The 25,224-nt window shown below is 48.1% G+C and overlaps 1 protein-coding gene across 5 annotated transcripts in view; it reads left to right on the top strand.

The window, feature by feature from the left end:
- LOC119971897 (ecotropic viral integration site 5 protein homolog) overlaps positions 1 to 25,224 on the top strand; it is a 377,542-nt gene that overhangs the window by 66,027 nt on the left and 286,291 nt on the right. For 3 of the 5 annotated variants that reach the window (XM_038808185.1, XM_038808183.1, XM_038808184.1), the window contains exon 2: positions 21,699 to 21,803. The exons of the other annotated variants lie outside the window; for them this stretch is intronic. The gene's annotated coding sequence lies outside the window, so the exon portion shown is untranslated. The remainder of the gene's footprint in view (positions 1 to 21,698; positions 21,804 to 25,224) is intronic. 5 annotated transcript variants of the gene reach the window in all.

The following is a 25,224-nucleotide window of genomic DNA, read 5'->3' as shown; positions in this document are numbered from 1 at the left end:
TGAGCCAGGGTGATTGAAACACAATGGGGGCATGATTGGTCACCCATCCACAAAGCAGTTATGACACAGATTAATGGCAATTCTAGAAAATTATATACTGTGTGCAGGACACATTGAACATTGTGAATAGAACATGCCTTCCCAGGGATGACACATGTGTTATTTGAGCAAGGAGTGGATGGCACAAGGACAAAAGGAAGGTTTGTGATAGGATTTTTTAAAAAAATCATGGGATGTGGGCGTCATTGGCTCGGCCAGCATTAACTGCCCATCCCTAATTGGCAATGAGAAAGTGGTGGTGAGCTGCTTTCTTGAGAAGTGCTGCAGTCTATCAATACAAGTACACCCATAGTGCTTCGGGAGAAAATTCCAGGAATTTGACCCAGCACCAATGAAGAAATAGCGGCGATACATTTCTTTTTTTGGAAATGTTTTATTATACTTTTAAACCATTTTTATACAAAGCAGACAATAACACAGAATAACAACCAAACCAACCTTACTCCCACCCCCTCGCAGCTAGCTGTGACTAACTCTTTAAAATACATTATAAATGACCACCACTTATGGTAAAACCCTTCCATTGACCCTGTTATGGTAACCGTGACCTTCTCAAGGTGCAAAGACTCCATCAAGTCACCCAGGGCCGCTGAGACACTTGGCGGTGTAGTGAACTTCCATCCCAAGAGGAAACGCCTCCTTGCCATAAGTGAGGCAAAGGCCAGGACATCTGTCCCACCCCCTTCTGGAGCTCCAAAACCCCAAAAATCGCCACCAGTGGACAAGGATCCAACCCCGTGCCCAGGATTGCCAACATAGTATCAAAAAAGGCCCTCCAGAAACCCACCAGCTCTGAGCACGACCAGAACATGTTTGTCTAGTACACCGGCCCCCTCGAACACCGCTCATATCTACCCTCCACCCCATTGCAAAACCGACTCGTCCTAGCCTTTGTGAGGTGCGCTCAAAGCACTACCTTTAGCTGGATGAGACTCCCAAGACGAGGTCACATTCACCCTCCTCAGTGCCTTGCTCCAAACTTCCTTTTCCAAGATCGGCCTGAGCTCCTCTGCCCACTTTGCATTCACACCCTCAACCGAGCAAGTCTCCTCCCCCACTATCTGCTGATATAAGCCCGATGTACTGGCCACCTCTACTAAAATCTGCTTCAGCAAGGTAGAAAGTTGCTTCACCAGGAAGGCTGGAAAATGCCTTCAGCTACGCACCTGGAGATACCTGAACCCATCAACATCTGTAAGCCCGTATTTCTCCTTCAATTCCCCCAGGCTAGCGAACCAACCCTCTAAAAACAAATCTCCCATCTTCTCCAACCTCTTTTCCTTCCACTCCCTAAACTTCATACGACCTAGCAGGCTCGGATAACTGATTTGCACAGATGGGAGCTAGCCTCGAGGCAGCCTTCAAATTGCAATGTTATTGGAATTGCCTCCAAAGGGCGAGACAAGCAGCAGGCCACCTCCACGCCTGATGTGCTTCTGGGGCAACACCTAGAAGGAGCGGTAGAGCACGAAAGTAGAGAAAGATGGAGGGCACATAAGTTGGCATGGGAGAGAGGGAACGCATGGTGTAGTCATGCATTATTAAACACTTTTTTTTCCACTAGTCCGATCAGACTCTAACCTCTGTCCCATGGGTGGGAAGGAAGGGCTAGGCGGCAGCCGAGTGGCGGTGGAGAGGGTGTGTGTGTGTGTGTGTGTGTGGCGGGGGGGGGGAGAGGAGAGAAGGGAGGGTGGGTGTCGGGACGAAGGATGGGTGGGAGGGAATCTCGGCCACTTGGTCACATTAACTTCCCCGAGCGTACACCCTCATCGAAAAGGGCAGACCAGGAGGGCCGCTGTGTAAGACTGCCTAGTCTGACAGCATCTCCGGTGAATGAGCCCAATCCATTCATCATTTCCCAACTCTCTGGCCCTGACCCACTCCCACCTCCAACATCTTGGGCCCGCTGAGAAGGAGTCCCCTTCTCACAAGCAGGTTTCACTCAGGCGGAGAGTGGTATATTATCTTAAAAACTGGAGTCAGATATTAGGGGCTGGTTTAGCACAGTGGGCTAAACAGCTGGCTTGTAATGCAGTACAAGGCCGGCAGCACGGTTCAATTCCCGTACTGGCCTCCCCGAACAGGCGCCAGAATGTGGCGACTAGAGGCTTTTCACAGTAACTTCATTGAAGCCTACTTGTGACAATAAGCGATTATTTCAAAAAACATTTTTTTATATTTTTGTCAGAAAATGCTCACAGTGAGTCGTCATCATCCTCCGCCCTGCAGACAAGACCTGCTGTGAGCGGTGGAGCTTCTGGGCGGGGGGGGGGATGGAGTATTAGGCTTCCAGTTCATTAATCACATTCAAATGTATTTAAATCGGCTTTTTGCACGATCCCACCAGCACAAGGCAGGTAACGCGCTGCGGCTGAGCCCATTTTTTGGGTGACGATCCATTTTCTGTCCAATTGGGAATTTGGGTTCCCGATTGCAGCGCCGGGAACAGAGAATCCCAACCACTATCTTTGGCCTACTGCATTGTTGTAGTGAAGCATAATACAAACTTGAGGAACACCACCTCATGTTTCGATTGGGCACTTTACAATCTTTTGAACTCAACATTGAATTCAACAATTTCAGACCATAATCTCTGCACCATTTGTTTCCTTTGTTTTTTTTTCAGTCAGCAGCGCACCTGTTTCAGGCACATCTTTTGTTTTTTTGATTCCTTTTTGCCCCATCGCCATCCTCTTTGGCTCTGTTATTCAGTCTCTCCTGACTCTCGCTCTGTGATAGACATTTCTTTTGTCCATGTCCCACCTACCCTTACTCAATACCTATCACATATCCACATATCTAACTTTTCCAAGTTCTGATGGAAGGTCACAGATGTAAAATTTTAACTCAGTTGCTCTCCACAGATGCAACCTTGGGCCCTGGAACACCACAGCAACAGGTGGTGGGAGCATCCACAGGTGAACCTTCCAGTTTCAGTGTCTTGGACGGGGTCCACCTTCCAGCCTCAGAACTCAGAATTTTCCTGGAAATCCATCCTCTTTCTCAGGAGATCTATCTTCCGGAGTCTCATGGTGCTCCCAGAAATCCATCTTTATTTTCAGGCTATCCACCTTCTTTCTTCAATAGTGGAACATTGGCAGCACGGTCGCACAGTGGTTAGCATTGCTGCCTCACGGCACCAAGGTCCCAGGTTCGATCCCGGCTTTGGGTCACTGTCCGTGTGGAGTTTTTCACATTCTCCCCGTGTTTGTGTGGGTTTCGCCCCACAACCCAAAAGATGTGCAAAAAAAAATAGTGGATCATTGATGTTGGGCAATTTTTCAATGTGGCACCCAGATAGCTTGATGGGCTATGTGCCATCAGGCCTGTCCCATCACAGAATAAGGTGCAAAGCACCAGGTTGCATAATTAGTTAGGTCGGGACCGGAAGATTTGGTGTGTTTTCCCACCAGTCTCTGCAGTGGGATACAATCTGGGTGTGATTCTCTCATCTTGAGGCTAAAAGTTGACACCGTCGTAAACGCCATTGCGTTAGTCGACAACGTCAACATGGCCTCAGGAGCAGAAATTCTGACCCCTACAGGGTGCCAGCACAGCAGTGGAGCGACCCATGCCGCTCCAGCTACCGATCCCGGCGTCAGATGGTGCCGCGGAGTCCGCGCATGCGCAGTGGCACCGTCGCCAACACGCGCATGTGCAGTGGGACCAGCACGATTGCTGCTCATGCATGTGGCTACACGGGCCAGTGCAGAATAAATGATGCCCCCAGCCCGCGAGGTAGGCCCCGATCGCGGGTTGGGCCATAGCGGATGCGCCCCTCGGGGTCGGACCCCCCCACACCATCACCAGGCCGCCCCCTGACACATCCATGTCAAAAGTCCCGCCAGCTAACAGCAGGTGTGGACGGCGCCAGCTGGACTCTACTTTTTTAGCGTGGCCGCTCGGCCTATCCCGGACCAAGAATTGCCTGGGGGTGGGAGGGCATTCAGCAGCCCCCAACCGGCACTGCGCCGGCGTGACTGGCGCAGGTTTGCCGCTCTCTGGAGAATCGGGGTGAGTGAATCCCGCCCTCTTATGTTCCTGTTGCCGCTAAGGGACTTAGTCCTCAGATGGAAGCATTCCGCCCACCAAGTTTGGATAACATATCCTGGACAGTTTTCCCTTAGAGCCTAATTGCTGTGCGTGCACATCAAGCACACATCCTTTAATTTTACTTCCGCTAGTTATTTCTGAGCCTTTTCATGCTCCTTTGAGAGAACATCTACTTTCTCTTGCAATTTTTGAACTATTTCTTCACATTCTAAGTTCTTCATTTTCATTTCAACTGCTTCATTTTTAAACAACTCATTGGTTCTCAGTAAGTTTGAGGTATCCAGTGCTTATTCTTCTTATCCCTTGAGCTTCAGCATCGGATTTACATTTTCCGATCTTATTTCTGTGTTTTCTTTCTGCCTCAGCAACAGAGCTTTTGTCCTTCTTCATCTTCATTACGCTGTTGACCATATCTGTCCACTCATAGCTTCATTATCCGCTTGCAGCTTGTAAAGTTCTGTGGCGTTTCCTTTCCTCCTAGAATATTGAACATTGCTGAATCCTCTTTGCAACTGGTTCTTAAGATTGTTCAAGGGAATGTAAAAATAAATTCATTTTGCTTCTATTCGTATTTTTCCAGAGGAACAAACTTTGACCTGGCAAAATAAAAACAGAAAATGTTGGGTAAACTCAGCAGTTCTGGCAGCCTCTGTGGAGAGAAACACAGTTAATGGGCGGGATTCTCTGGCCAGCGATCTGGGCCCACCGATCTGCGGGTGGGCCTGTGCCGTGGGGGCACTCCTTCCTTCCGCACCGGCCCCTATAGGGCTCTGCCATGGGCGGCGCAGAGAAGACACCCCCTGCGCCAGAATACGGTGGCGGTTCCGCGCATGCGCGGGATCACACCGGCCCTTTGGCACGTGGCGTGGCTGGCACGTCGCCAACCCCTCCGGCGTCCACCTAGCCTCCAGAAGCTTTCAACAGCCCCGACCGGCACCTTGTCAACTGCGCGCGTGCGGCTGCAGGTCCGATGCTCCATTCTCCACCCCCGCGCCGGACACGATTGAGGCGTGGGGGCTCGGAGAATCCCGGCCACTCTGTTCCAACCGCTGTCCTCAGGCACCTCCGCCACCATCCCGGAGCTGTTTCCAGAATTGTTTCCGTGGCCTTCTGGTAACCGGATGGCAGGGATGGAGCAGGGATGTGCACCACTGCTCCCTCTGGCCTTTGATTCTGGGAGGAGATCCCGCCTGTCGATGATCCTGGTGGCAGGATCATGGCAGGCCCTGGGTTAGTTGGTGTGCCCATGTTGTCCGCTGCACTCAGTTTAGTGGAGGACCTGGGCCCGGAGGGCGACTGCTTGAAGGCTGTTAACTGCCTGATGTCGGGAGGGGAGAGTGCATGTGAGGCTCTCTGCAGCGGGCTGCAGGGCTCACTCATGCCTGACACTCGCCCCTCACCCACTCTAGTGGACCCCCGGTATTTGTCACATCATAACTGAGGGTTCTTTTTTTTTCTGCCTCCATAGTTCGACCAGGCAACGCCCTACTGCGCCTCCTCCACCAATCTCCCTCCCTGTTCACCACCCCCCATTTTCCCTCTCGCCCCACCACCCCCTTTCCCTCCTCCCCTTCCTCCCCCTTACGTTGGTGATAGACTTTATGGTTCAGCAGCCATTTTCGTATTTCGCTGCAATGCAGCCGATTTATAAAAGGAGCTCAATGATGCGCATCAAGTGTTAAATTTGTACTTTTCTGACAAAAAAGCCGATTCACAGCTCCTTTTGCTTGGTCACTAACATCAATATCTCATTGGCACAAAGTGCAGGATGCATAATGCTATTAAATCACATTTTTAACCATTCTGGATTGAACAATGTTCTCTTGGACATTTTGAATCGGTGAATGGTGTGGATGAGGGCACTGCAAAAGGATATTTTTCATGAGTCTGCTTCATATCAATGATTTCATATGACCGACATTGATATTAACCAATGAGGCTAAGTACGGGGGCTGTTTGGAACTTCCCAGCCTCTAATCTTTTGATATCAATAATTTAAAACATCTTCATTGGTTGGCGACCAATGGCACATGCCTGTAAATGACAGACCTTACCCTCAGGCTGGTCCACAACATTTTGAACTTCAAAATACTGGATGAACTGTGTCTGGTACTTAAACGGTGCCAGAAAGCCAGACTGTCCGGCACAAAACTAAATGAATGCCTATCCACAGTAAGGACTTTTACAGAATGATGGTTACTTGGGAGTAGTTGCAAGGTATTCACAACTCGCCGCCTCATTCTTGTGATAGAAAGATGGTCTTGGAGCATGAAATCCCTGGAGGTGCTAGACACTGCAGAACCCCTTCCAACGAAGGCGGGAAATAGCTTTGTGTGCTTTGTGTTTGTAGCATTTAACATTTGGCTGCATAACTTTTCATACGCCATTGTGCTGCCCTCCATATTTCATTCAACTGAGCTGTAGTTTCTGAGCTGTTTTTTAAAATTCTACTTGATCTGTTGGTTCAGCATCATCTGCAACTTTGTCTACTTTGCATTGGGTTTCTAAATTGAGATAACTTATGTAAATTAAAAACAGTAGTAATTCCAGGTCAGAGCACGAGGCATCCTAGATGGTATTTCTTCCTGCTGGGACTTAAATCTCTAAATAGTTTATTATCTGTGAAGCAGTTCCTTGTCCATTTCCAAGGGCTATCTTATAAATCTACAATTTTGAGGTTAATTCAAAGGGCACAATTCTCCCAAAATATTTCTAAGTTAATTTGTGACGGGTTTTTCAGGGAGTAAGATCTCCACCGCCAGTCACTTTTTTGGGTCCTGGGGAGCAGTTTAACCCACACTCAGAACTTTCTATAGAACTGGGAGCTGAACTCAGAGATCAGGCCTCCATTTTGAAAGGGTGCCTCGATTTCTAACTGACCGTGCGGGTTCCCCCCCCACCCATGGGCAATGTCACCCTCCCACACACGGACACAAGTCCCCTTACAGCACCCACTCCCTTCCAAGACCCCCATCCATCACCCCCTCAACCTCCCAGAGGCCCCTACTTACTTGCCCTGCACTCTGCCATCTGCTCCACCGTCATTTTATGGGCATGGCCCCCCTCGCACCCTGGCACTTGGGCACCATTGCACTGTCACCCTGGCACCCAGGCAGTACTCCTGCTGGCTTGGCAGTGCCAAGGTGCCAGCTGGGCAATGCCAAGGTGCCCGCATTCCGGGGGAGGGGCCAGGGAGCCAGCCTGCACTTAGCCTGACCACCCAGGGGTCTCGGATGGCCCAGGAGACCCCTCAGGTGCTGTTCTGCCTGATCCAAGTTTGTGTGGACCAGCACTGATCGGCACCCGGCTGTAGCCTCCCTTGGGAGGCCGAAGAATTGAGGGAGGCTAATGGATCCCGCGCGAGTAGGTCGTAAGTAGGTTTACGATGTACTTCTGCAAGCGTCATTCGGTCCCGCCCAATTAGGGTAGGGTTCCGGCTCTGACGTCTCGCGGAAGTCCAGAGAATCTCGCAAGGCGCGGGGATTGCCTGGAAGCTCACTGGAAACCTCTTCCAGCATTCACCAGCCACGTTGTGCTCCCCCTTGAGTGCAACACAGCCGGAGAATCGCGCCCATAGTCTTTGTGTGGAATTTTATTTATATAGTGCTTTTAACATAGTAAATGCGCAGAGCACTTCACAGGGGAGTTACCAAACAAAATGTGACACACAAGTACATGAGAATTAGGAGCAGGTACGAGTAGGCTATTCGGATCCTGGGGACTGCTCTGCCATTCATGGAGATAATGGCTGATCTGATTGTTTTCTAAACTCCCCTTTTCTGTCTTCCTCCTACAACCTTTTACTTTCTTGCTGATCTAAATCTATCTAATACATACTTGAATATATTCAATAATCCAGCCTCCATACTTTCTTTTTTTTAATAAAACATTTTATTGAGGTATTTGCGATATTGTAACAATAACAGAAGTAACAGTGTACATACAAATATAAATTATTAAACATCGTGCAAAGGCCGTCTTCGTCCCTCACAGGTCCTACTTTTCTTACACACTAATGTAAGCTTCTCTTCTCTGCTGACGGTTAATTTTCTCTAAAGAAGTCGACAAACGGCTGCCACCTCTAGACGAACCCTCACATTGACCCTCTCAGGGCGAACTTGATTTTCTCCAGACAGAGAAAGCTAGCCATGTCTGAGCCAGGTCTCTGACTTCGGGTGCTTTGAGTCCCTCCAAGCTAATAGTATCCGTCTCCGGGCTACGAGGAAGGCAAAGGCCAGAACGTCTGTCTCTTTCTCCTCCTGGACTCCCGGATCCTCCGGCACTCCGAAAATTGCCACCTCTGGACTCGGTGCCACCCTTGTTTTTAACACCTTGGACATGACATCCGCAAACCCCTGCCAGAATCCCCTAAGCTTCGGGCATGCCCAGAAGATATGAACATGGTTTGCTGGTCCTCCCACACACCTTGCATACCTTCAATCCCAAGGAATCTGCTCATCCGGACTACTGGCAATGTCTTTAAATTGTATCAGGCTGAGCCTGGCGCATGATGTGGACGCGTTGACTCTATTCGACACATCAGCCCAGAGACCATCCTCTATCTTTCCTCCTAACTCCTCTTCCCATTTGTGTTTCAGCTCCTCAGTCTGCGTTTCCTTTTACCCCATGAGTTCTTTATAGATGTCCAAAACCCTCCCCTCTCCCATCCATACTCTGGAAACTACCCTGTCCTGTATCCCCCTTGGTGGTAGAAGTGGGAAGGTTGAGACCTGCCTGCGTAGGAAGTCCCGCGCCTGCAGGTACCTAAACTCATTCCCTCCCGTCAATTCAAATTTCTCCTCCAACTCCCTCAGGTTGGGAAAACACCCTTCTATGAACAAATCTGCCATGCTCTCGATCCCTGCTCTTTGCCAGCTCCGAAACCCTCCATCCAGCCTCCCCGGGACAAACCGATGATTATTGCCGATTGGAGACCAAACGGATGCTCTCTCTGTTCCCAGACTCTCGGGGCTGCCACGGGGCTGGTCCCCCCGCTCCCCCCACCCACCCACTTCCTAAACATGGCTATATTTGCCACCCAATAGTAATCTCTAAAGTTCGACAGCGCCAAACCCCCCCCCAAAGCCAGAGATAACCTTGTTTACCCGTTTAAAAAAGGCCCGTGCAAATGGGGAGACACTGAAAAACAAACAGGAATCTCGGACGGACCGTCATTTTCACTGTCTGTACCCTCCCAGCCAGCGATAGCGGGAGCATGTCCCATCTTTGGAAGTCTTCCTTCATTTGGTCCACCAGTCAGGTCAAATTTACCTTATGTAGCTGTTCCCGTTCCCTTGCCGCCTGGATGCCTAGATACCGAAAGCTTCCCCCTACCACTCTAAATGGCAACTCCCCGAGTCGCCTCTACTGCCCCCTTGCCTGGATCGCGAACATCTCACTTTTCCCCATGTTCAATTTATAACCCGAAAACCAGCCAAATTGCCCCAGAATCCTCATAATTTCTCCCATCCCCTCTAGTGGGTCAGAAACATATAAGAGCAGGTCATCTGCATATAGCGAGACTCTGTGTTCCACCCCTCCCTGAACCATCCCCTTCCAGCCCCTTTAGGCTCTCAGCGCAATTGCCAGCGGCTCTATGGCCAACGCAAACAGCAGTGGGGAGAGGGGACAGCCCTGCCTTGTCCCCCGGTGCAGCCTAAAATGAAAATCGCTTATTGTCACGAGTAGGCTTCAATGAAGTTACTGTGAAAAGCCCCTAGTCGCCACATTCCGGTGCCTGTTCGGGGAGGCTGGTATGGGAATTGAACCGTGCTGCTGGCCTACCTTAGTCTGCTTTCAAAGCCAGCGATTTAGCAATAGCCCAATGTCAACCTGTTCGTCCGTACACTCGCCACAGGTGCCTGATACAGCAGTCTGACCCAGTTGATGAAGCCCCACCCAAATCCAAACCGCCCCAGTACCTCCCACAGATAGGTCCATTCCACCCAATCAAAGGCCTTCTCTGCGTCCATTGCGACCACTACCTCTATGTCCCTACCCTCTGGGGGCATCATGATCACATTCAATAGTCTTCTAATGTTGGCTGCCAACTGCCTGCCCTTAACAAATTCTGTCTGGTCCTCCCCAATCACATCTGGAACGCAGTCTTCGATCCTTTGGGACAAGATTTTGGCCAACAGTTTGGCGTCAATGTATAATAAGGAGATCGGTCTGGATGACCCGCATAGCTCCGGGTCCTTCTCCCGCTTCAAGATCAGTGAGATCGTGGCCTGTGACATCGTCGGGGGAAACACCCCTCGCTCCCTTGCCTCATTAAATGTCCTCATTAGCAGCGACCCCAGCATCCCAGAGAACATTTTGTAAAACTCCACTGGGTACCCATCCGGTCCCAGGGCTTTACCTGACTGCATGGCCTTCAGCCCTTCTGCTATTTCTTCAATCCCAATCGGGGCCCCCAGCCCTTCTACCAGCCCTTCTTCCACCTTCAGGAACCTCAGACCCCCTAAGAATTGCCTCATCCCTTCCGGTCCAGCTGGGGATTCCGACTAATTTGTCATGCTATAAAACTCCTTGAATGCCCTGTTAACCCCTGCTGAATCTCTGACCAAGTTCCCGTCTCTGTCCTTCACTTTCCCAATCTCCCTGGCTGCCTCCCTCTTTCTGAGCTGCTGTGCAAGCATTCTGCTGGCCTTCTCTCCATACTCATTTATCGCCCCCTCGCCTTCCTCAGCTGCTCCGCCGCCTTCCCTGTAGTTAGCAAGCCAAACTCCGCCTATAGCCTCTGTTGTTCCCTTAAAAGCCCTGCCTCTGGGATCTCAACATATCTCCTGTCGACCTCAAGTATTTCCCCTATCAGTCAATCCGTCTCTGCTCTATCTACCCTCTCCCTGTGGGCCTGTTTCAAAATCAGCTCCCCTCTGACCACTGCCTTCAGCGCCTCCCAGACCATTGCTGCTGAAACTTCCTCGGTGTTATTAACTTCCAGATAGTTCTGGATGCATTTCCTCACTTGCCCGCACACCTCCTCATCCGCTAACAGTCTGACATCCAATTCCCAATGCGGGCGCTGGCCACACTCCTTGCTCACCTGTAAGTCCACCCAGTGCGGGGCATGATCCGAGACCGTGATCGCTGAGTACTTAGTGTCCACTACCCCCGTCAGTAAAGCCCTGTTCAAGATGAAAAAGTCGATCCAGTAGTACACTTTATGTACGTGTGAGTAAAAAGAGAACTCCTTCACTCTCGGCCGCCCAAACCTCCATGGGTCCACTCCCCCCATCTGCTCCATAAACCCTTTTAGCTCCTTTGCCATTGCTGGCACCCTTCCTGTCCTTGAGTTCGACTGACCTAGCCTTAGGTTAATGACTGTGTTGAAGTGTCGTCGTCTCCCCCCCCCCCCCCAATGACCAGCTTATGCGAGTCAACGTCCGGGATCTTCCCCAACATCCTCCTTATAACTCCACATCATCCCAGTTTGGCGCGTAAATATTCACGAATACCACCGACAGCCCTTCCAGCTGCCCACTAACCATGATGTACCGACCTCCCACATCCGCAACTATTCTTCCTGCCTCAAATTACACTTGCTTAGTAATCAGGATCGCGACCCCTCTAGTCATAGAGTCCAGCCCCGAATGAAATACCTGCCCGAACCAGCCCTTCCTTAGTCTAGTCTGATCGATTACCCTAAGATGCATTCTGCTGTAACATTTCCACATCCGCCTTCAATCCCCTCAAATGTGTGAACACACGTGCCCCCATAACCGGCCCATTTAGCCCTCTAACGTTCCACATTATCAGCCTGGTCAGGGAGCTTCTCAGCCCCGTCCTTCGCTGATCAGTCACCACCTTTCTTAGGCTAGTCTCCAGCTCGCCCCCAGGCAGCCTCCGTCCCCGACGTCCCTTTTGTCCCACAGCAACAGTCCCTCCCCCGTCAGCAGAGCAATCCCCCCACCCCCCCCCCCCACCCCCAATAATAGCACTGTAAAAACAGCCCCCTTCAACAAGCATAACATCTGCTCACCCCCCACTGTGATTCCGTGAGCCAGCCCGCCCAGCTAGCTTGGTAGCCCCCACCCATGGCGCCAAACATTTTCTCATCTACTGTTCCCCCACCCCACCCCACCCGCTCGGACACGCACATTCAAGAGAAAATATTCCTAGCCCAGTTAACCGAAAGAAACAAAAAGAAAAGAAAAATTCACATCTCCATCCCCCACCAGTACAAATGTAAACCGAAGTCAACACTTCCTTGGGTGACTCAAAATAGAAGTGTTGCTCCTCATAGGTGACCCAAAGACTGGCCGGATACAGCAGTTGAAACGTCAGCTTCTTCTTGAAAAGGGTCGACTTTACATGGTTGAATTCTGCTCTTCTGGCTGCGCCGCACTCAGGTCTTGGTAAATGTGCAGGATTTGCTCCGTGTCTGCCTGGCCCACCGTAAAATACGCTCCTTATCCAGGTACCTGTGCAATCTCACCACCATTGCCCTCGGTGGGGGGGGGGGTCACCGACATGCGGCTTCTTTGCTCGTGCTCTGTTCGCCCTGTCCACCTCCAAGGGTCGAGTGAACGTCCCATCCCCCATTAGCTTCTCGAGCATACCTGCTATATATGCCCCTGCATCCGCTCCTTCAGACCCCTCCAGGAGACTCAAGTTCTGCCGGTGGGACCTATGCTCTAGATCAGGAGTTCTCAACCTTTTTTAACCCATGGACCCCTTTTCCTCTTAATTTTTTTTGTGGACCCCCATCTAATCCTTATATTTTGTCCGATGACTAAAGTCCATCTACCTTACCGTGAGGGTTGGAAACGGATTAGCGGTATTTTCGTACGTTGCCAAACTTATTCTAATATGAAAAGTAATGAAAAAAAACTTTTTACTGACTAAATTGATTTAAATTACTCTAAAAATAACCAATTCATATCAAATATACACAGTTTCTAGTGATTACTGTGTTAAATCATTCATTAAACTTGTCAAGGAGAAACGATGGGTGATTTCCACCTCCATTTGTTCTAGGTAACTTTAAATTTACGAAACTGTCAAATGTAAAGTTTTTTTCTTCTACTTGATTGCCATAAACAAGTCATAGCTACATGAATATTTCTACTTTTAGTATTTTAATATGGTGTAGATTACTGTAAAAATTTAATTCTCAGCAATAACAATTGTTCTGAAGTAGAATTGCTCTATGGACCACTAAAATATCACCGTGGACCCCCAATTCGGTATTTTTTTTGTGTGGACCCCCAGTAATGTTACATGGACCCCCATGTGGACCCCGGTTGAGGACCGCTGCTCTAGATCCTCCACCTTCTCCTGGAGCCTTTTCTGCTGGTCTCTGAGTCCCATCTCCATCTCCATTGCTGTTTGAGGTTCCTCATGCTCGGTCAGTGCCTTCTCCACTTTCTGGATCGCCCAATCTTGAGCATCCAATCTCTGTTCCAGCCGAGCAATTGATTCCTTAATCGGGTCCAAGCATTCCTGTTTCTGCTTGGCGAAGCCCTCTTGGATAAACTTCATCAACTGCTCCGTCGACCGCTGGGTCGCCGAGCCAGGACTCCGGTCGTCTGCCATGCTTTTTCCCACTGCAGCTTCAGCCCAGACCTTCTCTTTTCGCCTATTTCTTCCTTTGCGAGCACTCCTGGTCCACCTATCCATGCACTGGTGTGGGACTCCTCCTTACGGCCACGTCCACTATCAATTTTCCAAGTAAAATCCGAGCAAAAATCAGGGAAAAGGTCAAAATGTCTGACCCGAGCGGGAGCCACCAAATGTGCGACCTACTCCTTCATGGCCGCCACCGGACGTCCGCTTCCATGCTTTCTAGGGAAGAGAATTCCACAAATACTGACCCTCTGAGAGAAAGAAAATTCTCCTATCTCCATCTTAAATGGGAAACCCCTAATTTTTAAACTGTGTAGCATGGTTGTGGAGGGAAAAAACCTCTCGGCACCACCCTGTCAAGTACCCTCAGGACCTTTATATGTTCCACTAAGATCAACTCTCATTCTAAACTCCAGTGGATACAGGCCCAACCTGTCTAACCTTTCTTCTTAAGATAACCAACTCCTTCATCCCAAATATCAGCTGAGTGAACTTTCTCTAAACTGCTTCTTAAGTATAGAAGATCAAAACCGTGCATTTTTTGTGGTTCCACCACGGCCCTGTACTATTGTGGCATAGCTACCCTACTTTTATACTCAATTCCCCTTGCAATAAGCACCCAACATTCCACTTGCCTTCCTCATCGCTTGCTGTACCTGACTACTGATTTTGTGTGTTTCATGTGCCAGGCCACTCCGATCTCTTTGTACCGTAGAGTTCTACAGTCTCTCCAGTCAAATATACTGCTTTTCTATTCTTCCTGCCAAAGTGGACGTTTTCCTACATCATAATCCGTCTGCCAAATTTCTGACCACTTACTTAACTTTTCAAGAAGTCTTACAACACCAGGTTAAAGTCCAACATGTTCATTTCAAACACTAGCTTTCAGAGCACTGCTCCTTCCTCAGGTGAATGAAGAGGTATGTTCCAGAAACATATATATAGACAAATTCAAAGATGCCAGACAATGCTTAGAATGCATTTTTCCTTTAGGAGGTCGGAGAGGGGCGCTGCTTTGGTGGCGAAACCGTCTATGTGGTTTCGGCAGTAGCCAACCAGTCCTAAAAACGACCGGAGGACTGATACATTCTGGGGAATGGACAATTTGACAATCGAGTCAATACTTTTATGCTCGATCTTGTGTTTACCGTGCGTGATAATCGTTCCCAAGTATACCACTTTAGCTTCCAAAATTTGGGCCTTTTTGGGGTTCACTTTACATCCAATCTGCTGTAGGAGTCCTAGGAGTTCTGACAGAAACGAGATGTGTTCAGCCTTTGTGTCTGTCTGCAGTAACAGGTCGTCTACATACTGGACCAGACATTCGGGGCGAGAAAATTTAGATAAACCATTTGCCAGCTGTCTGTGGAAAATGGAAGGGGAGTTGTGGAATCCTTGTGGGAGACATGTCCACGTATATTGCTGACCTTTGAAAGTGAACGCAAATTTATACTGGCACGCTTTAGCCAATGGAATGGACCAGAATCCGTTACTGATGTCCAAAGCTGTAAAATATTGTGAGTGTAGTCCCTGCTTGAGCATGGTCTCGAGACTTGTGGCTACAGTGGGGGCTGCTGCTGGGGTGACTTTGTTGAGTTCCCGGTAATCGATGGTCAGTCGCCATGATTATTCGGGTTTCCTTACTGGCCAAATCGGGGCATTATTAGTGGAGGCTACTGATCTAAGTACGCCCTGTTCTAATAAGCTATCAATAACTTTTGAGATGTCTCCCTCTGCCTCTTGGGGAAATCCGTATTGCTTCTGGGGTCTAGGGTCAAGTCCTGTAATCTGAACTGAGCCAGCCATCCTGCCACAGTCATGTTTATGATGTGCAAATGCTGCTCTGTTTTCCTGTAGAACTGCCCTAACCTGCTTGTCTGTGCTAACTGTCGTCGGATTAAACTAGTATTCACCGACTGCGCTGATCCTATTAGCATACTCTCCTACTGTGAGCGTGGCGGGGGCTCTTGCTGTCTTTGCCATTTTCCAAACACATTGGTTCACTGGATCAAACGAAAGGTTTTGGGAGCTCATGAAATCAATTCCCAAAATGTGTTCTGCTGTGTGGGGTAGATCGACTAAAACTAAGGGGTGTTTGGTAGTGATATTGCGTATCTGAATGGAGACAGGGGCTGTGATATGTCCGTGCTGTGAGTGGCCTGTAAAGCCGCTGAGGGTGATGGTGTCTGTAGTGGGCCACGTGTCTTTTGGAACATGGTGGAGGAATTAAGAGTGGTGCGGGACCCTCCTGTGTCCCAAAGATATTCAATGGGCTGTCCCCATATTTTTGCTGCAAAGACTGGTTGGCCCGACCTATCCCAAAGGGTGTCGCAGACCCAAGTTAGGGAGCCCAAACACCATCAGTCTGTGCCGTTCATGTCTCCTTGGTCTGAACGGGCGCTTACACTATGAATAGGCGTTGTCCTATTCCTATTTAGGGTGCCTGTCTGTTGGGCTCTCTGTGCTTTCTGTGGGGCAGTGCACTCTCGTGCTAGATGTCCTGGATGTCCACAGTTATAACATTCCTTAAATTTCTGTGGAAGGCTGCTTCTACCTTCATTTACCCATGCGGGGTTTTGGTGCGTCTTTACTGTGTGAATATCTGCCTCTGCCTGCTTTTCCTCGGGTTACCTAAATGCGGGTTTATTGTGTATGGATTGCTCCCAAGCACGGGACAATCTTTTTAAAACCCATTTTTCGTTGTGGGCCTCTTCTGAGGGGGTCATAATTTGCGCATGGTCTCTGTCCTGCCTCTGTGGCATGAGAGTTCAGGGTTCGGGTCCATTTGGCCGTGTCATTGGGGGTCAAATGGGCGTGGTTTAAGTTTCCGAATACTGCTGTAAAATGGATCCACAAGCTTCCAGCAAACGCTGTGGGGTGTTCGGTTTTCTTCTGCCTGCACTTATTCAGGCCTTCTACTGGGTCACCTCTATTGTAACCGATCGCGTCTAGGATCGCCGTATGCATCTCTGCAAGGGTGCCTCCTCCTACATTCTGTGGGTCGGGAAGGGCTGCTGCAACGGAAGGGTCTAGGCTCAAAACTGTGAGCTTCACTTGCTCTCGCTCATCCAGGCCGTACATGGTCGCCTGCTGCTTAACTCTAGCAAATAATTGGTGGGGGTCTGAGGTGGGGAGGAACGGTGTGATCTTTTCACACGTGTCCCGTAATTGGGTCACGGTTAAGGGGGTCGTGTAAAGGAATTCTGCGTCTTCGTCCGCTGTGGCTGTGCGGTGGGTAGTTACTAGATTTATGGGGGTGTGATCTATCTGCTCTGTGGGGGGGTTGGGGTGCTCTTCTCTTCTGAGGCTTTTCTTGCGCACGTGTTCCATGCACATACCTATGCGCTGTCTCATTTAATTATTGCCAATCGGGGCCGTTTTCCTCATTTAATTGGGATCCAAATATGCTTTGGAATCCGTTTTGGACTGAAAGCAGAGACTGCAGTTCTGCAATCTGCTTCCGGCGCTTTGCATGATCTACTGAGCTTTGTCTCTGCTCCATGGTGGCAGCATGGAGTGCTTGTAATGCTGCTTTTAAATCGCTGCACTGCTTTTGCAATGCCTCTACCTGTTGTTCCATTTCTTCTCTTCCCAGGACTGAACGTTGTGTGTCCTGATAGGCCTTATCGTATTGGGTCTGGAAGCTGCTCAGATGCGCCAGACGAGACTGGTGTGCCCTCTTGGCATCATCCACCTCTCTGTCTTTCGCTGCCAACTTCCCGTTTAACTCTATATTCTCTTTCTCGATCTCACCAACATCGACTTTACTCATTCGATTCCTCTCATCTATCTCTTTGCGGAGCGTCCGAACAACCTCCTCTGTGCTTCGCAATTGTGCCAGACAGGACACGATTGCCATCGGCTTGCGAGCTTTCCCTAAGCTCTTCTTATGGATTTCGGTCAGGTTCTCCCACCAAGTATGTCCTATACTCCCAGGACCTGTTTCCTCATTTGAACAAAATTCGCTCCAAAGGGGCCATCCCTTCCCTTTGAGGTACTTTCTAATCTCAACTTCCCAAACGGGACACTGTCCTACTCGGCTGGTCGCTGTGACCACAAATTCCTGCGGGTTCATAAGGTGTTCCATTGCCTTCATTGCCATTTTGCATATCTGAATTCTCTTACAATTTGGAACAAGGGGTAATAAAGCGGTGCTGCAAACACAGGTACGGCTTTCGCTAATTTCTGGAATGCAAACTCCCGACAGTTTTTCGCAACAAAATCTCTCGGTTTTACCTTAAATCCCTGTTAGTACGCATGCATTAACACACTTCCGAATTCTGGAGGATTGATCAGAACTGCTTGAACACTTGTGGTTATTTCTGTTCCCAATTGGATTCTAATTCAAAATTTTGGGTTCTCTCAGAGTGGGGGGTCCACTTCTAAATCGAGTCCTGTCAGAGTTCGCCAATAAGCGTTGCTAATTGTGCTTTTACTTGATTGCTCTGTTTTATAACCTTTGCTCTAGAGTCGCCAGGTATCTTTCTGATACCACCACGAGGTTCAAAGCCAAATGCTGATCAATAACTCAACACACCAGTTAGTAAGTGTCAAATCAAAACACATTTATTATACACACAGTCAATCACTACTCATGCATAGAACTCTACTTACTAGACTATCTCTAACACTAAAAGGCCTATACTTAGCTTTGGAAATGGCCCACCAGGTCAGGGGAACAATGGCCTTTCGTTCGATTCTGAGCCTGCAGGCTTCAAGCTGGTATGGACCATAGCTAGGAGCGCCTATCTCGTAGTGTGCGTTGACTGGAGACTTACTTGGTTGGTACAGCTGCTAGGCAGGTCTCTCCTTGTTGAGAGTCACGGTCAAGAGTTGTTTCGAGCTGCTGAGAGACCCTGCCAAGAAGGATGAATTGAACTTGGGGACTCTGTTTTATAGTCCCCAGGGGTTTCGCGCCCTTTTGGGCGGACCCCGGACCTGGTCCCAATCAATTGGACCAAGTCCCATTCGCCTGAATCGATTTCTCCAATACTGGAGCTGTTCCCTGATCGCTGGTCGGTTCCTATGTGTCCGTTGGCCTTCCTTTGTCCTGGCTCCCGCTGGCGTCGGGGAGTCTGGTTTGGTCCCGATTGCTTTAATGTTTCCAATTGTTCCTGAGGATTGCTCATTAATATGCAGATAGTTGCTGGTTTCGGTTCTGTCTGGGTTTTTGCAAGTCTTAATACACAGGAAACCTTGCACCTGCTTGTTTCCCTGTGCCTGACCATTTTTCCCTGTGTTCTTTGTGGGCCTCCATTTTGGAATCGGGAAGTGGCCACCCCAGGTGGCTACAGTACCTTCCCCAGCCCTTTATAGTCCATATGCCAACTTATGCTCCTATATGCACCCTGCATGGCCCCTTGTACCCTTCACACAAACCTGTGCCCCACTACCTGCCTCACATTTCCCCTCATACCCTCCATACCAACCTATGCCCTGTACCCACTTCTCATGGTCCCTCATATCCTCCATGCTAACTTTGCACCAGTATCCACCTCTAAATACTGGTGCATAAGCCTCTTTAAAGAGGCCATGGCCTCTTTGCAGCTTGTATGCCAACTCATAGAATCATGGGATTCACAGTGCAGAAGGAGTTCTTTCGGCCCATCGAGTCTGCACCGGCTCTTGGAAAAAGCACTCCATTTAAGCCCACACCTCCAGCCCATCCCCAAAACCCAGTAACCCCACCTAACCTTTTTGGACACTAAGGGAAATTTAGCATGGCCAGTTTATCTAACCTGTACATCTTTGGACTGTAGGAGGAAGCCGAAGCACCCAGAGGAAACCCACGTAGACACGGGACAATGTGCAGACTCCGCACAGACAGTGACCCAAGCTGGGAATCGAACCTGGTACCCTGGAGCTGTGAAGTAACAGTACTAACCATTGTGCTACATGGCAGCCCATGCCACTTCACCCAACACCCTTTGCCCTGACACCTAGCATGCCAACTCATCTGGTATCAACCATGGGCAGACCTCAGGATCCATGCAGAGATGAGATAAAATAAAGTTCTATAAAATAAAGTTCTGTTGCAAACTTCATGATATTGAAAGAATGCTCTCATTCATAAAAAAATCATTTATTACATTTGCATCCTTCCAATTAAAAAAAGATTTAGAGCAACACATTTCATTCAAATGCAGAATCCTAAATCACACCTCAAAAAATCTATAACTACTTGTAGCTCTCAATCGATTTGTGAATTGACAGGCAGCCAAAAAAGCATTTTTTGTGCTATTACCATGCTATGATCTTATTAATGATATTAGATATTTAGTTTGCAGAATGAAAGGTGCTGCTATGGATAAATAATTAATACCCAAGCAACAATTCAACACAATAAAGTAAAATTGAAAAATTACTGCAAATATTGTATTCTGGGAAGTATGAAAAGCATGTGCAAAATGTAGGTGACAGCAGTGGGATTTAATGCAGTCTAATCACTGCCTTAAGAAAAGCAGAAACAGTAGGCCAAACTTGCAACATGTTACTTAAACTCTTTGCTAGGCAGTGTATTTGTAGGCCTGGTACTGGGATGAATGGGTGGGGAAGGGTGCGTAACAACCAGCTGCTAGAAAGCTGTCACCTTTCAAGTCGTAGAAACACAAGGAAAGCTAATGTTTTAAAATGTTCAATATTTGAGTAATGTAATTGCATTTATTAAATACTCCAAAAACATTTCATAGTTCATGGATGCGATCGAACGGCCTTGTCAAACCCGACTCTGTGACGTGATGAGGCCGTTCAATCTCTCGAGATGCCTCTTGCAAAACTTGCGACGCTCAGAATGCCTCGGATCTTGCGAGATATTGCAATCTGGTACTCGCCCTCACTGGGCGATATGCAGATATACATATTTAAATGAGCCATTAGTCTAATTTAAATATGTCTGCGTTGGATTATTCCAGCAACCGGGAACTAATGCCCGTGCCTGGGAGGCCTCACCATGGTGCCGTTTAGCACTGGTCCACACAAACACCAATGAGAGCAAGAGGAACTCACCGAGCCCCCTTCCCCCACCTTTTCTTCATAGTGCTGTCATTTTTTTTTCTGCAGGTCTTGTCAAATTCCCTTTTTTAAAGACATGATTGGATCCACATGTGGCCTGCACCATACTCTCAGGCAATACTTTCCAGATCCTACCCACATATCGCTATTAGTTCTTTTGCCATTAACCTCAATCAATGTCCTCTGGTTCTCAACCCTTCTGCCAATGGGAACAAATTCTCTCGACCTACTATGTCTAAACTTCTCATGATTTTGAACACCTCTATCAAATCTGCTCTCAACCTTCTTTAAGGAGAACAACCGAAGCTTCTCAGACATATCCATGTGACTGAATGAAGTCCCTCATCTCTGGAATGATTCTTTTAATCCTTTCTGCAAACTTTTGAATGATTTTCTATTAACTGTGCTAGGCTTCTGTTCATTAGTTTAGTTAAATAGTTTAGTTCATTTATTGTGCTAAATAGGATATCAGATTTTGTTGCATTCTACAAATGAATTCAATCGAGTTGAATGGATTTTAACTTTAATTTTTCAGATTCATTAAAACGTTTCTTTGATCTGGTGATTCTTCATTTGAATAAATTTTGAAAAGTTGAACAACGTTGCTTATTTGCTCATCTAACTCTGAAGTAGATGCAACTGTTTAAATATCATTTCCTCCAGTTTGTTAACCACAAATATTATGGGACAATGGGGTGACACGGTGGCACAGTGGTTAAATTGCCCCCTAGTGCCTAGGGATGTGCAGGTTAGGTTATGGGAATATGGGGATAGGTTGGGGTGGACACTTGTAAATGGGCTCTTCCAGAGGGGTGGTGCAGACTCGATGGGCCGAATGGCCTCCTTCTGCACTGTAGGGATTCTGTGATTCTATGAATATTTTAGTGACCATATGAGAAGAGACAAGACATGAAGTAACCTTTATTGCAAATGCATAAAATGGTTCCTTGAAATCTATAAATGTTAATACACTTGTGCTTCTATTCATCTGAATTACTCCATAGGTACAGGAAACCAGTATTAAGATTTGAAGACTCAACTAGTTGAAATCAGACAAGAAGCACAAACCCATTTCAGAAAATCTTGCTGTTCACAGGGATGAAAATAGGGTAAGCAACATATTGCATCTACCAGAAAACTTAAAAAGAAAAGTTTGCAATGTGAAATACATTGGAAACTTGTGTTTCAGCAACATTTTAAATATAGCTGCATATGTATAATATTGCATTTGAACCATAATACAGTGCAACAGATTTGCAAAGAGTAACACTAATTGCAACAGATATACAGTGTATCAATCCCCATTTAACTAGGGTACTGCATTTTGACCAGTACTTTCAGAGTGCAATACTGGACCATAAATTCGAATTATGCTGCTGGAATTTACCCAATGACAGCAGACTTCTGCACATGTATGATTCATTTACTAATTTCTCAATACCACTTGCATTTTTAATGCTGGTGAGAGGATGTCCGCTTTCTCTTATAATTTGGAATATTTAACATCGGGCCGAATTCTCCCATCATTCCATGGTGGATTTGGTGGTGGGCGGGAATGGAGAATCTAACGAGAACCAAAAAGTCAGAAACCTGCTGGCATAAAATCAGGTTACAATCCTCCTAATGGCAGATCAGTCTTCCCGCTGGCTGATGGCATGAACACTATTTGCATCTCATGAATGCTCATTAAAACAGCTGTCCACCAGTGTCCTGTCAGGCCTTTCAATATTGTGTCATGCCTGTATGAAAATAAATTCAGTTTCAAACCCGATTGCTAAAGAATAACGTGCACAAGGCGGTCTGCAATTGGCAAGAGACATCAAGGTGAATGCAAAAAAGCTTTCTACCATAGTGCTGCGCTGCTCCTGAAGTGTTGTTTACACTCTGCCGGGCAGACCGGTTTCTGCCCTCCATCTCCAGGCCGAACTAATCTTAATGGACAGCACCATGTTGATGGACCCATGGACCCTCCTGTGTCACAGTCTCGGATCAGTAGAGCACCTGGGGTTGGGAAGCCTTCCCCCAGGTTCAACAATGTCTATCTGGACAACACTCTGCTGTGGGGCTTGTGTTCCTCCTCGCACCCACTCACCCACCTTCATTGTTGCCAGCTATGTCCTCAGCAGTTGTGGTCAATGCTTTGAAATTTCCTCTCTAAAAGCTCATCTTTTTAAGCAAGCTTTTGGCATCCTTGCTAAATATCTACCTACTTAGCCCAGTGTTGTAGACACAAGTATATGACCACATTTTAAAGCTCAAACAGCTAGAAATCTGGGTGAATTTAACTGTGTGGGCCTTAACCTGCATGCTCTTGGTCACTTGTCTGTTCAGTGCTGGCAGGAGGGAACAGCTGGCAATCGGGAAAGGCCGCCACGCCAAGTGGCAAGAGGATTCCACTGGAGGTAGAAAGAATGATCACTGGCACTTGGATGAGTCCAGGCAAGGAGCTCAAGAAGGTGTTGCGATCAGGATGAGTTGGAGCCTGGAATAGGATAGACCTAAAGTTTCCTTCTGGAGTACAGAGGAGCACTACTGCTGCTCATGGCTCCTGAAGAAAAATTTTAAAAATGACTTTTTATGCACTTGTGCATGAGTTGGACGATAGCCCTTGCATAGGATCACCAATTTTTTTGTTTGCTGTGAGTGGCTCAAATGCAGCTGGCAAAATGAGGCCATCATTGCTGCTGCCAGGATAACAGTGAATTAACCTGCATGATTCGCTGTCCCATTGTCAAACACCATCTGGACATTGAGGGAGTGATATTCTATTTGGTTGCGGTATTGGCTGATTTGACGTGATTTGGGCCATAGAGTGATTTGTGCACAGTCCGTGGCACCCTGCGCCATGTGGAAGCCTGAAATCCGATTGAAGCCACATACTTGCTCCACCTGCTTGTCTCTGGCAAGAGCAAAGGAAACATTGTTAGTTCCCTTTGCATAGAGGGCCTCATTGACCTCCCTATGCACATCAATGGATGGCAAAATGTTACAAAAATCTCCACCTCCAATCTGGAAGGGGCCAGAGAAATAAAGATTCATAACCAGCCACTTTCACAGCCACTGGGTAGGAAATTTCTGTGCAGGCATCCTTGCTGAATCCTCTTGCTGAAAGCCTTTCTTAACTCCTCCTTCCATTTTGTAGCAGCTTGATCTGTTCTGCAAGGTGTCTGTTCAATCTCTAAATCATGCTGCATCCAACGGGAACGTAGCACGGTAGCACAAGTGGATAGCACTGTGGCTTCACAGCGCCAGGGTCCCAGATTCGATTCCCCGCTGGGTCACTGTCTGTGCGGAGTCTGCATGTTCTCTCCGTGTATGCGTGGGTTTCCTCCGGGTGCTGCGGTTTCCTCCCACAGTCCAGAGACGTGCAGGTTAGGTAGATTGGCCATGCTAAATTGCCCTTAGTGTCCAAAAAGGTTAGGAGGGGTTATTGGGTTATGGGGATAGGGTGGAAGTGAGGGCTTAAGTGGGTCGGTGCAGACTCGATGGGCCGGATGGCTTCCTTCTGCACTGTATGTTTTATGCCTCCCTTGTCGGGAGTAACTGACTTGTGCAAAAGCCTTGAAGTTAGCAAAAGTTCCTTCAACATCTGCCTCTGTAGAGTTATGTGACTTTTTTTTTATAAATGTTTTTATTCAGTTTTCATATTTTATATTGAACAAATTACAAATTGTTAGGAGAGAAAAAAAAAACGAACACGCAAAAATTAACATACATATTTACAGGTAAGCATCTTCGTAGTAGTAACTGCGCCCCCCCCCCCCCCCCCCCCCCAACATGTTTATTTAGTTTGGTTTTGGGCCTTAGCTAGCCATCGAACCCCCGTAACGAACCTGTAGCCCCCCCCCCCTCCCGCTACCTTCCCCCGACTATTCTTCCTCTTGTACATTGGCCACAAATAGGTCCCGGAACAGTTGCATGAATGGCTCCCACGTTCTGTGGAAGCCGTCGTCCGACCCTCGGATGGCAAATTTGATTTTCTCCATTTGGAGAGATTCCGAGGGGTCGGACAGCCAGTCCGCAGCTCTGGGCGGTGCTGCTGACCGCCAGCCAAACAGGATTCTACGGCGGGCGATCAGGGAGGCAAAGGCAAGGGCGTCCGCCCTCCTCCCCCGGAATAGATCTGGCTGTTCTGAAACCCCGAAGACCGCCACTATCGGGCATGGCTCCACCCTCACTCCCACCACTTTGGACATAACCTCGAAGAAGGCTGTCCAGTACTCCACGAGTCTGGGGCAAGACCAGAACATGTGGGCGTGGTTGGCCGGGCCTCTTTGGCACCGTTCACATCTGTCTTCCACCTCCGGGAAGAACCTACTCATACGGGTTCTTGTTAAGTGGGCTCTATGTACCACTTTTAGTTGCGTCAGGCTGAGCCTTGCGCACGTGGAGGTGGAGTTGACCCTATGCAGTGCTTCGCTCCAGAGTCCCCACCCTATCTCCATCCCCAGAGTTATGTGACTTGAAACAATTACTGAAAGCATCAAACAGAATATTATTGAATCTTATAAATGATCATAAGATACCTCC

Source organism: Scyliorhinus canicula, chromosome 9, assembly GCF_902713615.1.
Source record: "Scyliorhinus canicula chromosome 9, sScyCan1.1, whole genome shotgun sequence".
In the NCBI taxonomy this organism is placed as follows: Eukaryota; Metazoa; Chordata; class Chondrichthyes; order Carcharhiniformes; family Scyliorhinidae; genus Scyliorhinus; species Scyliorhinus canicula.
This window is presented reverse-complemented; position numbering and strand designations above follow the sequence as displayed.